The 15,011-nt window shown below is 48.8% G+C and overlaps 1 protein-coding gene across 1 annotated transcript in view; it reads right to left on the reverse strand.

The window, feature by feature from the left end:
* Positions 1 to 11,312, reverse strand: part of cntfr (ciliary neurotrophic factor receptor) — a 185,969-nt gene extending 174,657 nt beyond the window's left edge. Inside the window, exon 1 of the mRNA XM_035608637.2 lies at positions 11,045 to 11,312. The gene's annotated coding sequence lies outside the window, so the exon portion shown is untranslated. The remainder of the gene's footprint in view (positions 1 to 11,044) is intronic.
* Between the last annotated feature and the right edge of the window lie 3,699 nt (positions 11,313 to 15,011).

Here is a 15,011-nt window from a genome sequence, read left to right on the forward strand (position 1 = left end):
TTAGACAAACGACCAATCTTAAATTCCCCCGACAGCTCTCAACCTACTGTTTTCTCCCATCAGATTCAGTTGTCGGGTTCCATGAGAGAGCCAATCCCTTCCGTCGATCGAGGCCTCTCCCCAAGTTTTGCATCGGGTTGGGTTGTGACGGTGGCGCACAGCTGTTGTGTTTGTGGTTCAGTCGTGTGCAATGCCTTCAATCAATCCACCGTCCAGGTCTCATTCGTTCTGCGTGTCCTTACCTCCCTCGGCCTCATATGAATAAATCAAAACCTCGGAGGCTTTTATGGAAACTCCGGCTGCCATTAAGTTCAAGGAATTGTCTCAACATCCATCGAATCTTAATTCTGTGATATTCATAAATAGAAAGCTAGAGTCATAAGTAGAGGAAAATATCTTAATATGATTACAAGAAGCACCCAGTGCTGTTCCTGCGGTGCGAGGTATTAGGTTGTTTGCCCCAGAACCCGCTTAGCGAGCGCGACGCGTTGCTCTCTAAGACTTGTGAATCTAAATCTTGAATTAAATCGAGCATCAAAACATTATTTGGAGGTATCGCTGGTCTTCCGAGCCAGTTATTTACATGCACCCCCCCCCCGTGGAACCTGCACGACGGCGCCAGGCGGGGTTGCTAGGCAATTTGTGATGCAACTGCAAAGTTTCAATTAGAGGGGCCCACAGGGGGACTGACAGATCTGTGTAATACACTAAGACGGAGTGAGACTAACAGCCACCGTAGTACAGGGCCGGGGTCACTCGTGTAGAGATTCTCCGCCTCTCATAATTTCATTCCGTTTATTTTTTCCTCGGCCTCCTGACTCTCTTTGCGAACCCCCCCCCCCATGCCTTCCACACAATGTTTCTTTGATTCACCCCGAAAGGTTCTCTCCCCCTTTTTCTTCTCTCCAGCTCCCTTCCGCCCTGTTCCCCCTCGCGCAGGCCGTCTCTTTGCTCCTCTCCCTCCCTCCCTCCCTCCGTCTGTCTGCAGTGGCTATACCCAATAAAGGATGTTGTTAATATCATTAGGCAGACTTCCTCTCCGGCCCAGCGCCCGGCCCAGCGCCCGGCCCACTCCCTTTCAGCCATAATCAAGCGTGCACACTAACTATCAAAGGAGACACTGCTAATAAACTACCACAGTGGAGCAGAAAAAAAAAGCAGAAACACACGTACACTCCTGCAGAGAAAAAAAAAAAAAACTGTTGGCCAAGTGCAGTGAGAGAAATGTGTTGCGTGTCTTGCGTGTTGAAACTGAGGGGGACGGGTGGGTTGGGCCGGGAGGTTCGTGGGGCTGGGGGGTGTGTGTGTGTTGGTGCGGGTTGCCCAGACAACGCTAATAAAGTATACTCCAAAGGCCAGCACTGTCTAATGCAAATCCGCCACTTAAGTATACTAAATTAATTGGGGTTGAGGGACATGTACACAAGCAGACAGAGCTAATAAAGTGTGCTCTGAGAGGAGGCAAACACTGTCAGTTTAGTGGGTTTAAATGGGGGAGAAGTGTGTGGGGGGGGTGTGTGCAACTGCGGCTTCCTGTTGCACTGCAGTCGTTAGCTGTAAATCATCCCTTTTAAAAACCGGGCGGGCACCGGCCCCTCCCGACGGCGTGAACGCCACAGCGCGCACACGTCACCGGTCTAAACGCGGTCCGAAGGGAATACTCGGCGCAACGCTGCGAGAGCGGGGAGGCCGATGACACGATGGCCGCTGGAAGAGCACGCCGCACAAAATAGGCACAGACTCTCACCCTGATTCTTGCCCCGGCAATTGTCTGCATTAATGTACGGAGGAGGTGTCAAGTGCACCGATCACCGTCCCTTCGATTGTGAAGACACAGATGAGACAGTCCCCGTCGTATTAATTCACATTTTTAGCAACGATTTTTTTCTCTGCCTCCATCCTTTGAGCTCCCTGATAAGAAAAAAGACTGTATTTTAATCAAACGAATGCTCATTATTCTGTTTACTAGTTGGCTGAGTGGAATATAGCAAATGCCTTTTTGAGCGTTGAACTGTAATTCTGGTGTATTAAATCTTGTCTCTGGTTTCTGTAAGAAACTGTCAAATTGCCAAAACACCAAAACAAATTGCCCAGAGCTGGGAAAATGGTCAAATGACAGATTGGAGGGGGTTGGCGGCGGGGGGGGGTCGGTGCAACACAATCACACAGGTGTGGTACAAACCTCCGAGGTGGCCGGAGTGATCTGATGTTGATGTTGAAGACCAAGTTCTTTTATTTTTTCCACCCTGTGGCGGAATTTACCCTCAAAGGTCTGCTCGGTTTCACATTGATCTCTGGATTAAGGGTTTGAAACAATGTGGCTGAACTGTTCGCTTGTGTGCAACCAGTTTTTGACCCTGTTGTAGGGTAACAAAATAGGAGCTAAGTTGGAAACAGACACTGGAAACAACCCTCTAAAGTTGCAGCCCGGTCGAGTTGATCATGCATCCGACGTCGCTCACGAAGGCAACTAGTGTCCAAAAAAAGAGGCTAATCTCCAAAAAAGAATGCCTTTCAATATCAAAACATTAAAAGCTCTACAGGCAGTTCTTTTTGGCACAGCTAAGCCGAGCCTGTCCGCGTGCGTCTGGACGACCGTTGGGGGATCTCGCGCTGCTGTGTGGCCACCGCTGAGCTCCACACGGTCACGCTTTATTTATCCCTTTCCCTCTGCACTGTAATGGAAATATAAAAGGGCGCATTGATTAGTGTTTAAGGATCAGGCTTTAATAGATTAAAAGCCTCCAGTTCGGAGAGAGAGAGAGTGCTTGTGCACGCCGAAACAGAGCAAACCTATGCACGGATATGGACGGAGCTTTGACAGGAGCAATAACGGACAAGAGCAGACGGCGGCGTCTCTCACCTGGGTGGACCAAAGGAATTGGAGAGACGAGTGGATGCACGCACAAGCACGCGCGCCTTCTTCTCTTCTTTTCTTTTCTTTTCTTTTATACAGTGTATGTGTGTTTGTTAGCTGAGATCAATGAGTATATATGTAATTAATATCATTGAAAAAGGATGAAAATATCTGCATGTCATTATCATAAAGAGAGAGAGAGAGAGAGAGAGAGAGAGAGATAAAGAGAGAGAGAGAGAGAGAGAGAGAGAGAGAGAGAGAGAGAGAGAGAGAGAGCCCTAATGTTGATTTTCCTATTGATGGAAAATTCATGCATTTTTTAACGCGGTGCATTATTAATCATGTGGCACTAAGAGTCGTGAAACATTTCCTACACACAGGGCTGGTGATGTCAGGTCTGAATTTTGGAGTTTGGGGAGAAAAAAACTATAATAGTAAACATGGAAATAAAGCTTCGATGTGGCAAGCCTGAATATGGTACACATCAACTAGAAAATGAATGTAGCCGTGAGGGGAACAACAAAAAACCAATTTACTCTGGTTATTTTGGTCAAATATGTTCCACATTATATCTGCATTTTTACACACTTGTGTCCCGAGAAGATGACGCGCCTCTCCCCCTGCTGCGTAACATGGCTTCAAGCTGCAAACCTGCCCGTTGCAAAACACCGAGGCCTCGTTTCAGGGTTTGAGTTTTATCACGGCGGAGGACTGTGACGCACGCGCCCTGCCCTCTGTATTCCAGTCTCGCCTGGACTCCTCACCTCAGTGATTCGATTTTGTCCCCACCTCCGCCGCCCCGTTTGTCTCCCGCGCAACGACCATCGTCACGTCTCACCCCAAGCGTGGCCTCGACTCCCCAACCTGTTCCCGACACGTTCCTTTTCATTGTGTCTAATCTTTGCACCTCCACTTCGCCTGTGACCTCAATCACGCAAGGGGCCGTAGCGTTGTTAGGCCCCCCCCCACCCCAGCCCACCCAACCCCCACCCCCGCCGTGCTCACCATTCTCTTGTTTTTCCCTCTTCGTCCGACCCCATCCCTCCGCTCGTCACTTCCACACCGATCACCGTCGCGCCCGTCGGTAGTCTCTCCTAACTTCTAATTTCCTCCCGTCACCCCCCCCCCCCCCCCCCCCCCCCCCCAACCCACTCCCGTTGCTTCCTCGTCTTCCTCCCCCATGTTTGACCACAATCACGCCTCGCTCCTAAGACTCCGCCGGGTCCCAATCATGTCCCAATCCCCGCCTGATGGTATCGCGCAGCAAAACCGCACCGCAATTGAATCTCCCCCCCGGGTTCCTCTACTTCTCCCCCGCACCTCTTCTCTGACCACAATCACTCTTGTTGTTAGCCTCCTCCTGACCCCTCGGGTCATCTCCACCGCCCCCTTGTCTCTTCCAATCCCTCCCTTGCAGGAGTCGCGGCCTCGCTCTCTCTCCCCTCCGTCCTGTAAGATCTTCCGTGTCTCTTGTATTCCCCCGTGCTCGCCTCAGGTGAGAACATTGACTCCACTGTTCCTGTCACCGCTCTTGACCTCCCAGTCTCTGCTCCCCCTCTCAAAGAGTGACCAGCGTCTTGTCCGCTGTTAGCGTCACCCGACCCCACCTCTTCGGTTGCCAGCTTCTTCTCGCACGAGCTCCGGCTCCCCCCCGACAACACCCCCGCTCTCCCGTTTTGCCATCTCATCGTGGAATACATAAGGCGGCATATGGATTTAAAACTGGCAATTTTGAAACGATGGTGTAACATTTCACAGTATGTTTTACTTTCTACTCTTTGTTTTGTCCCCATTATTACCAATTCCCATTCCTATTCCTATTGAAACACTTGGGTACAACAGTGTTTCTAATGAGTTTGTGTAGATACCACGAATGGACAACAGTAATCGATTAGTAATTGACCACTAAACGGTTTGGATGACCAATGAATCGGTTTGAGTATTTTTTGTTATGAAACTGCTTCTTAAATGTGAACGCCACCTGGTTTTCTTTGCTCCTCCATGACAGTAAAATGGAAAGAACGATGAACATTTTTCACCAGTATCATGACATTTGTTGAACCAAACAACTTCTCGATTAATCGAGAAACTGATCGGCGGATTAATCGTCAACGAATGGACAGATAGTTATCACTATCCTCAATGAATAATTAGTTGCAGCCCTAGAACAGACAAAGATGAGAGAGTAACCTACAAAACACCATTAGCAGAAGAAAAACATGAAACAGACATTGAAAGCAATTATGTAAAAAACTATAGAGGGCCATTGATATCTAAATAAAGGGGGGGGGGGGTGTCGTGTGTCATTTCAAAATTAGTTTGAATTTCATTTTAGGAAAAAAGAGACCAGTCTAGAGGCAGATTTTATATGTGCACGTGCATGTGTATAGAGGGGTGGGGAGATGGGGGGGGTGCGCGGTCATAAGTTGTCAGAAGAAAAGACCCGCTGACAGGCCGCGAGTCAAAAGGCACGGAGACAGAAAATAATAGACACAAAAAGGAACATAAAAAGCAGCACAAATATCCCAGTTAAGAAAACTAAATCTAGTTAGAAAACCAAGCACAGATACTCCCAACCCCAGATAGCCAAGACTTTTATCATGTTCTTTTTTGTTTTTGTTGTTTTATTTTAAATCAACTCTTCACAACTCTCTATAACTTGAAGGTCCTGATCTGAAGCTGGAGAGCATGTTGGGCCTCAGAGAGCGCTTTTAATGTCTGCCTGTTTCTCTCTGAATTAAAAATGTACAAAGACAGCGCGAGGGGTTTTTTCTTTTGGATTACCGAAAATAATTACACACCAAAGTCGTCGTCGTCGTTCCCCCCCCCCTTCTCCTCTGAGCCAGATCTTCCAGCTCGGGGGGGTGCCGAGAGGAAACGGCCGTAAAAATAAATCGGTGGATCTCTGAAAAACTGCATGCGGAGCGGCCTAATTGGGGCCGAATCGTAGCAAAATCCCGTCGCGTTGTTTTCGAAGGAGCGCCGGCTGATTCTTCATGTCTTCGCTGCCAGTTGGAGACTTGTTGAGCACAAAAGCTTGTTTTAGCGGAAGCATGCGATACGTGTCTGCCGGTGCGTGTATACGCAGACATCGACGCGTTCCTTTCTACTTCAGCATCTCACCTTCGAACTTTTCATCTCTCTCTCTCTACTGCCCATCAAATTCCACATCCTGCCAGCCAGCAAGTCGAGAAAACACGTCGAGCGAGCCAATTCGGGCCAAATTCTGCAAATGCTCCTCGGGGGCGAGCCGGAAAAAAACTTTTCTTTAAAAAAAACCAAAACAAAAACCAACTTCATTTTAAAAGCAACTGTTCTCATGCTTGTTTTATTTGATGATCCTGCTTTTCCCCCGTAGCACTCGATGCGATGTGTACAAAATGAAAAGTGAGTGATGAATAAAATGTTTTATTATCATATTATTACACACACACACACACACACACACACACACACACACACACACACACACACACACACACACACACACACACACACACACACACACACACACACACACACACACACACACACACACACACACACACACACACACACACACACACACACACACACACACACACACACACACACACACACACACACACACACACACACACACGACTCTCCACACCGGCTTCCAATTTGTAGCGTCTGTGTATGTTACGGCAGCGAGATTCGCGGGCCCCTGCCTCGCTCCGATCGGGTCCCGCGCTCGGACATCTGTCGGAGGATGTTTACCCAGGCAGTAAGTATGTTAGGGGAAATATTATCCTAGTCTTACCTTACCTTTCCTTCTGTCTGAAGCATAAACACAACCGGCACTTGCGAGGCAGGGGACGGGGAGAGGAGAGGCGGCGAGGAGGGGAGGAGAAGAAGAAGAAGAAAAGAGAGAGAGAGAGGAGTGTAAAAGGAGAGGTGAGGCAGAGTGGACCGGAGGGAGTAATGGTGCGTTCGCACATATGGATACAAAGTAGTTGGCAGTCTCTGTGGCCCGTCGTGAATCTGTCGCACTGAGGGCGTCTGCTCCGACTGGTCGGCTGTTCCCCGATTGCATCCGCGCCAAGTGTCGTCCCTCTTCTTCTTCTTCTTCTTCTCCTCTTTTTCTTTTTTCCCACGTCCGCCTAACTTGGAGAATGGATACGAACTTTAAAAGTTTGTGCAGTGTGCAGGGCCGCGAAGCCACGACACGTTCGTTCTCTTGGCGTTCCATGTGTGCGAACAGCGCCGTAAGAGTATCGGAGGAAAGAGGGGGGGGGGGGGGGCGAAGGGGGTGAAGGAATATGGAGAGGAGTGAGCAATAGAGACGGACGATGAGCAAGGGAGGGAAAAGAAAATGAGAAGTAAATGGAGCAGAGAATTCCATGGGGGGGGGCGAAACAAGTTGATAGGGTGATGGGAGATGCAAGGGAATCAGTAAAGGGATGCAGAAGACTCAGGCAGAGAGAAGAAAATGAGATCAGAGGTAAATAAAGCAGAGATTTAGTTTGAACTCCGCAGAGGCCGACTTTGAAAAATGTTTCCTAACCCTGACATTGTGAATAAACCTTTATTTCTCAACCTCAGAAGCAGGTTAATAAAAATCATGGCATGCAACCACTTGAGAGCTTGAACCTTTGGCTTTCACGTTGTGAATCATTGTCTTTGCAAACTGGGTTTTGGCCGGGAGGAAAAAAAGCATTTTTCATTTTTATTCCACGTTTCTATTTGCATCAGAGGCTGAGAAATGGAAGGCTTTGGAGACCCTGTGAACAGCGTCGCGTGGTCCCCCTTCCCCGTCTCTCGCTAAATAACCAAACAACCTTTCAATTCAACTCACTTCATCCAGATAACTTGTTGCGCTCCGCTTGAAGATTCCTTCCCCTGCGCAGGAAGAGTCTTTCTAAGCCACAATGAAATGTGACTTAGAAAGACTCTCTAAAGTCGCTAGGACTGCAGGAAAAAACCAAACGGGATACATTCCCCATAATGCATTTCACGTTCCCCGCGTGAATTTCAGAAAAAAAAAACCACGATGCGTTTCATCAGTTACGTGCCCTGAAAACATGGTCGTCAATGACAAACATGCGCACATGGAGGCCACAGACGTCACGCGCGGCCTTGAAGGGAGATATGCGCACGTGTGTTGCATCCGATCGTTGATAAGATCATGAGATCACTTTTCTCTCTCAAGCTTAAGACAGTTCTACCGAGTAAACTTCATTTAAGAAAAAAAACAATTTTTTTTTAATGAGATGGGAGTCAAACTTTTTGGGACGTCTGAGAGGTCGAGACGGGTTTTTACATCGTCTGTGTACAGTGAATATCCGCGTATAATCAGTATAGTATAACACACACACACACACACACACACACACACACACACACACACACACACACACACACACACACACACACACACACACACACACACACACACACACACACACACACACACACACACACACACACACACACACACACACACACACACACACACACACACACACACAGAGAGAGAGAGAGAGAGAGAGAGAGCCCTCTTCCCGTCTGGTGTTGTTTCCAGCCTAAAACCAAACCATGTGTGGGACCGTCCTGTGCTGGCGTATACACTGTATGTGCCCTGTTGGTACTCGGCCCCAACAATAGGGAGAAAAAAAGAAAAAAAAAGAAAGAAAGAAAAGACTGGAACTACACTTACAGCCTGCGTCTCTTCGGGCTCTGTGCATTCGACAGCCACTGTCTTTGCTCCCGTCGGTCCTTTTTTTTTGTCTTCCACCTGTATCTCTTCCCTCCCTCCACGCTCTTTCTTGCGTTAATCATTACCGCCTCTCTCCGCCCTCCGCCCGCCTTCCTTCCTTCATCTTGCTCGCCTGTGCCATTCATATCTGTGCCGCCGTCTCTCCATCCGTCTGCCTGCATGTCGAGCTGCCTTTCCCCCTTCCTTGGACTCTCTCTCTCGGCCTTTTTCTATCTGCACCCCCCTTTTCTCTTTCTATTCCCCCCCCCCACAAACTCCCATCTCTCCCCCTCCCGCTCCACCACCAACTAGGCATGAAAACGCTGCTCCATTAGGAGAGCCTGGGCTAAGCCCGGTCTGACACACACTGCTTTGATCAGCCGTGAGCTGGGCTAAACACCCCGCTAAACTCCCAGTCTGGGGAGGGGGCGGGGGGCTGTCGAGGGAGAGCAAAAGAAGTAGCGAGGGATGGGATGGGACCGGGGAGAAATGGAGATGGAGATGCGGACACAATAAAAGGGAAAACGCAGCGATCGAGGAGGGGAGATCGATTTCCCCGAGCTGTCCAACGGAATATTCCCCCCCACTATTCTTGACTTTTCCTTTTTCACTACATTTTCCTTCAAAATTATTTTTTTATAAGCTCTCTCTCTCTCTCTCTCCCCTCCACTCCCTTTTCCTTCTCCACAACCTCCGGGAGGTCTCGGCAAAAACATGTGCAGCCTCTGCAGGTGCACGAACTCCGCAGAAGCCGGAGAAAAATGGTGAAACACAATCAGATCGGATGTCTGACTGCGAAGGAGTCTCACGGCACATCTTTTGCGGCAACGTCCTCAGAGGGGAAGCTGTCTTGTTGTCAAATAAATATTGTAGACACTCAAACTTACACACGCGCACGCGCACACACACACACGCACACACGCACACGTCGTCTAGGAGGGGAAAAAAAGTTCGAGGGAGAGAGAAGATATATGAGGACCAGACCTCCATAACTGACAACAGTAAGAAGAAGAAGACGAAGAAGAAGGCGAAGAAAAACAGAAAGAGCCGGAGCTTTTGCACATTCAGGCAGGCAGATACTAAACCAGCAGCAGCAAAAGGACAAAAAAAGCTCCCGTCTTTCTCTCCCGAGGAGTGAAGAGAAAAGGGATTTCCGCTCAGTGCTAATCAATCAGGCTGTGATAATGGCTCCCATGCTTAGCTGTCGACTGGAGGGGTCAGGGCATCCCGTGACCCGGCGCCCAGGGCCCAGGGGCCAAAGCCCCTCTCAGAATAGCACCCCGGGACGGACTCCCCTGGCTAATTGTCCGAGCCAGTGTCAGCCTTTTCAATGCCCCCCCCCCCTCCACCACCTCCACCCCATCTTACCCTCCCCTCCTTCCACTTTCTCCTTCATTTCTCTCTCTTTCTTCTCCCTCCCCCATCCCCCCCCCCCCCCCCAACCACCTCGCAACTCCGCGATCCTCTCCCTTTCTCCGCAACTGAGCAGTCTCCTATGTACACCAGCATGTACCAGCGGGGCGTGTGTGTGTGTGTGTGTGTGTGTGTGTGTGTGTGTGTGTGTGTGTGTGTGTGTGTCTGTGTGCGCGTGTGTGTGTGTGTGTGAGTGAGGTGGGGCTGTAGATAGGAGAGGAGCCGGATGAAATACGGAGTGCGTGGAGCTTAGCGGACGTAAAGAAGTGGATGGAGGTTGGGGGGGGGGGGGTTCGGTTGCGGACTAGCGGAAAAAGTTAATGAAAAGGCAGAGACGTGATAGAGACAAGGAGGGATACTGAGGGACGAGAGAGGGACGGGCAGAGAGGAGGCGGCGAGGCACTCCGTCCTCTCTCCTCCCCAACGCATCGCTCATATCAGCGGAACGGAGTACGGTGACGGGTCTATCATCCGCCCATCTGCATATCAATGGATTTCTATTAATCACAGGCGGAGCGGCGCGCTGCACTCCGCTCAACATCAGGCTGGGCAGTCCCCCGTCCCCCCCCCCCCCCCAACAATGCAGCCGGCATACAAAAAACTGGAAAAAAGACAGTCAGGACGTGGGACGGACACACACACAGACACACAGACACACACACACACACACACACACACACACACACACACACACACACCGAAAGGCACAAGAGAGAGAGAGAAAAGAAAAAGACGCAAACCCCACTCCAGCTCCATGCCACCGCATTCCTCTCATTCCAAGCGCACGCCGCTAATGAACAGCATCAGATCCCACGGACAGAGGGACGGATTGATGGAGAGGTACTCCGATGTTGCACAGGCACCACCTCGCCACTATCCGCTGTCACCTCTCCTTTGCTTCTTGGCTATCCTCCATGCACAACTCCCTTTCCCCCTCACAGTCCCTGACAGCTCCCCGGTCAAGCAGCAAATGGAGAAGAGCCAAAAGTCCCCGTGCCCCCGGGGAAGACAAATCCAAATAAAATATCAAACATGAGAATCACTGGGCTACTCACTGTGAACCTCCTCTTCTGTCTGTCTGTATTTCTTTCTTCTGTTTTCCTCTCCTGATATGTCACTTCTTATCCTCTTCTCCACTGTGGCAAGGGGAGCGTGTCTATCCCAGCGTGTGCGCGGCGGCGTCAGTCCGACAGAGGACGGTTGCCGTCTGCGTGCATGAGCATGTGTGTGTGTGCGTGTGTGTGTGAATGAAAGGGAAGAGGGAGAGAGAGAGAGAGAGAACGTGTGCGTCTGCCTCTGCGTCTCGCACTGCTCTGAGTGAGCAAGCTGAGGCTGTTTTAAACAGGCTGCTCTCCCCATGTGACCAGCCCAGCCACAGGCAGGAATACATTACCGAGACACACACACACACACACACACACACACACACACACACACACTATCTCTCTCTGTCTGTCTCTCTCTCTCTCGCCCATACACACACCGTGTCCATAGTGCACCCCCTAGCCACTGCTCAGGGTAGTGGAGGGAAAGGCGCACACACACACACACACACACACACACACACACACACACACACACACCCACACACACACCTTGACAAAGAGGGAGAACTATAGAAGCAATGGGAGCTCACACTATTAATGTATGTTAGGTATGCACGAGCGCACACACACAGAGTAATACAGTATAAACAATAATATTGTTTAGAAAGGATTTTGTCTTTTGTGTTTTAAAACAATTTAACCTGAAGGCAGTATCAAACAATGCCTTTTGATGGTGATTTAGAAGATTCACTCAAATGCTTTTGACTGACTGAATTCATTTAATGATCCAAAACATATGTAACATCGCGTGATATCCTTTGACACCGCGCTGCCGTCATCACATTATTTTCCACTGAGGGATTGAAAACACACCATGTGGATCAAGCACGCTGTGACCAGGAGGACATGAGCCGCGCGACACGGTGGCGACAACAACTCGCCGCCTCAGTTTGCGTTAGGTCGCGTCGGATGCGATCGGGGGCTCTGACGAAAAAATGAAGAACTCACAAAACAGGGCGCCTGTCGCGCTCGGTCACTTTTTCTCTTGGACTCGGGTTCGGACGGACAAACGCGGCCCAAGCGTCGATGCCTTTTGGGCGAATGTAAACAGCGACCGGGCAAACAAACAATCCAAAAAAGAATCTCTTGCAATTAGAGACAATTCCTCCAAAGAGATGCTGGGGCTTATTTCAACGTTTTTGACTTTTTCCGTCTCCGGTGCGGCCGGCGCTTCACACCTGGAAGCACTGACCTTTCGAGTAATGGAAAACCTTTTAAAGCTGACCTTCTGCTGCAAGGCTGATACAATTGCATCGCAGCTATTACACCTTGAAGAACAACAATGGAAAAAAACACCACGGATGAAAAGTGCATCAAGTGAATATGTGTATCGCGGTAGCTTTACAAAGACGTCCATTTTCCTATAAATGGCAAAACCGTATATTATCTAAAGCCATCGCACGATATGATGGTGGGAACTGAGCATTGTCTCCTGAGAGAAAAAGAAAGAAAGTCTTGGGAAATGCAACGACAGTTGGCCATGACCACACATGCACCATCCTTCTTTATAACTAATGAGGCCAGTGCAGCATTCCGACTGCACGCATACCAATGGTTAGCTGATCAGCTCCTGACACATTCAGGAACACTCACACATCCCATCGCCGCTCTGGAGAAGCTTGGACCGAAAAAACGAACGGCGGCCGAGAGACATTTGCTATCGTAACAATACCCAAGAGGGACACATCAAGGCCCGAGGTGGGCCCGCCTGTGCCAGAGGCCCATACAAAGCTATCTGACGCGACCTATCCTCACATAGTCAGAACCAGACAGCATTGTGATGGTAGTTGTGGTTGGCACGCATCATTATTCTGATATAGAGGAACAAAAACACGCTGGCTTGTTTGTATTTCATGAACCAATCACAAAACATTTTGGCACTGAGACCAGCATACAGGTGCCACTGCAAAATAGTGTCTTGGGGGGGGGGGGGGGGGGACTGTTTTGGTGAAACTTAAATATGCAGGGAGGGCGATGACTGGCAATGGCGTATTCCCCACAAAGAGAAACGTCACAAAAGACTGTGTGTTGACTGTATGATTGCAGGATTTAAATCTTCGTCAAATTTTGGGCATATTAAGGCACATCGGTTTGTGGCTTGGTTTCTTGTCGTTCGCCCCTAGTAAAGTGTCACGTTTCGTCTTTTAACGGCCAAAAGCCAGAAGGCGGAGGGGAGGAGAACGCTGCCTGGAAATAGTCGCCCAATGGCGGGCTTGCACCTACAGGCCACATCCTCTGGGTCAGACTAGACTTAACCTGAACTGGGCCTTACCTGAGCCACGTAAGCTGCATGGGTAATTGCAGCTTGTGTGCCCCAGTTTCTTTTCTTTTCTTTTTTTTAACAACTCCAGTATCTGACATTTGGGCTAAAATCACAACCCAACACATCAAAAACAAAAGTCCTCAAAAATGATGCTAATACTGACATGGCAAGCGTCCGACTACAACTGTTGCATGGGCCTCATGACCAGATGCCATAGAATCACAGGAGTACTGACGTTTCATCAAATATAACACGACAGGATTTCACTGATTAGTTCTTTTTCTATTTGGCTCGTTATTCATTATTAAAATACTTGCAACTATTGTCTATTTTGGGCAGTAACACCATGTCTTCTGAAATCAAAACATTATTATCCTGATTGGTGTAGTATCATGTAGTAGACGACCGCCGGTCGTGGACACAGCGACGAGTTGGCATCGCAGGTGAATGAATAACGAAGACCACTGGAGCTGGTTAATCGGTTCTCTACACTGTGTTATTAAGCCATAATCGGCCGCTGCGAAGGCTGATTGAGACGGGCTGCCGCTGTGGTTATGACTACACGGCACGGTGCCGTCACCGTGATTGTGACTGTGCTCTGGCTGCTATGATGCACATTAGATAATAATGGATTGGCCACATGCTTGTTGCATGTGCGCAGTGAATTTCCAGGGCATTGGTGGCCGTCATATTTGAAGGGACTGTCTCCCTCCACTCCTGTGCTGCATCACGCAGCTGTAACTGATAGAAGCGGTGTAGGTTCAGATGCGTCGTGGCCGAGTCGTCCATCCTTGTCTAGTGGTAATGTGATAAGAGCAGTAATGAGTAATAACACTACGGCTACAGTTGATGTATCCACGGCTCAATATTCCCAACCTTTAATGCGGATCCCTCATCTGACTTTAATTTATCATAATGCCCTTTATGGTAATTGGTAAATACTGACACAAAGGCCAAATATTATACACCCTCTCCTGAGAGAAATACACTTGGGTATAAAGATGGGAAATCAGCTGCGCACTCACACATCCCGCCCAACTCTGATAAATAACAAAGAAGCAAGTAAAAAATGTTTGGTATTAATCACGTACTTTTTATCAAGATATGTTTATTTTTTAATACTAAATGGTATCTTTTAGGTCAATTTAATTTAAATGCTGAGTAAAAATTTAAGGTTCAGAAGACTCTCCTTCTCGCTTCTCAAGAAACGGGCCACTTATTGCATTAACCTATTGGGATCTTGGTCTTAGGGATGATATGAACTGATTTAGACTGTTATTAAATTTGTAAAAATGGTGAGTAGTATGCATTATGTATTTGCCCATATTTTGATTGCAGTTGGATACAGTAGCCTACTGTTAGTACAGGCAGTGATTGAACGTGTTTATGCTGTTGGAAGAAGACAGGACAGCGCTCTGCCAGGAGCAGTTGCCACTGCATCTGGAGGAAGTTGCAGGGGAAAGGGACATTTGCCACCGTCGAGTGGCCCACTTGCCAGCATCACAGACAGCTGGGGACTGAAGATGGGAATGGAATGGATATCCGAGCTAATGAGGACACAGTCAAAGGTGTATAAAGCCATGACATGTGCGTTTCGAGGTATGAGCTAGTAAACCAAAATGATAGTTGGGACAAAGCTTCCTGTCCTTGCAC

This window comes from Scophthalmus maximus, chromosome 20 (genome assembly GCF_022379125.1).
Source record: "Scophthalmus maximus strain ysfricsl-2021 chromosome 20, ASM2237912v1, whole genome shotgun sequence".
NCBI classification, from domain to species: domain Eukaryota; kingdom Metazoa; phylum Chordata; class Actinopteri; order Pleuronectiformes; family Scophthalmidae; genus Scophthalmus; species Scophthalmus maximus.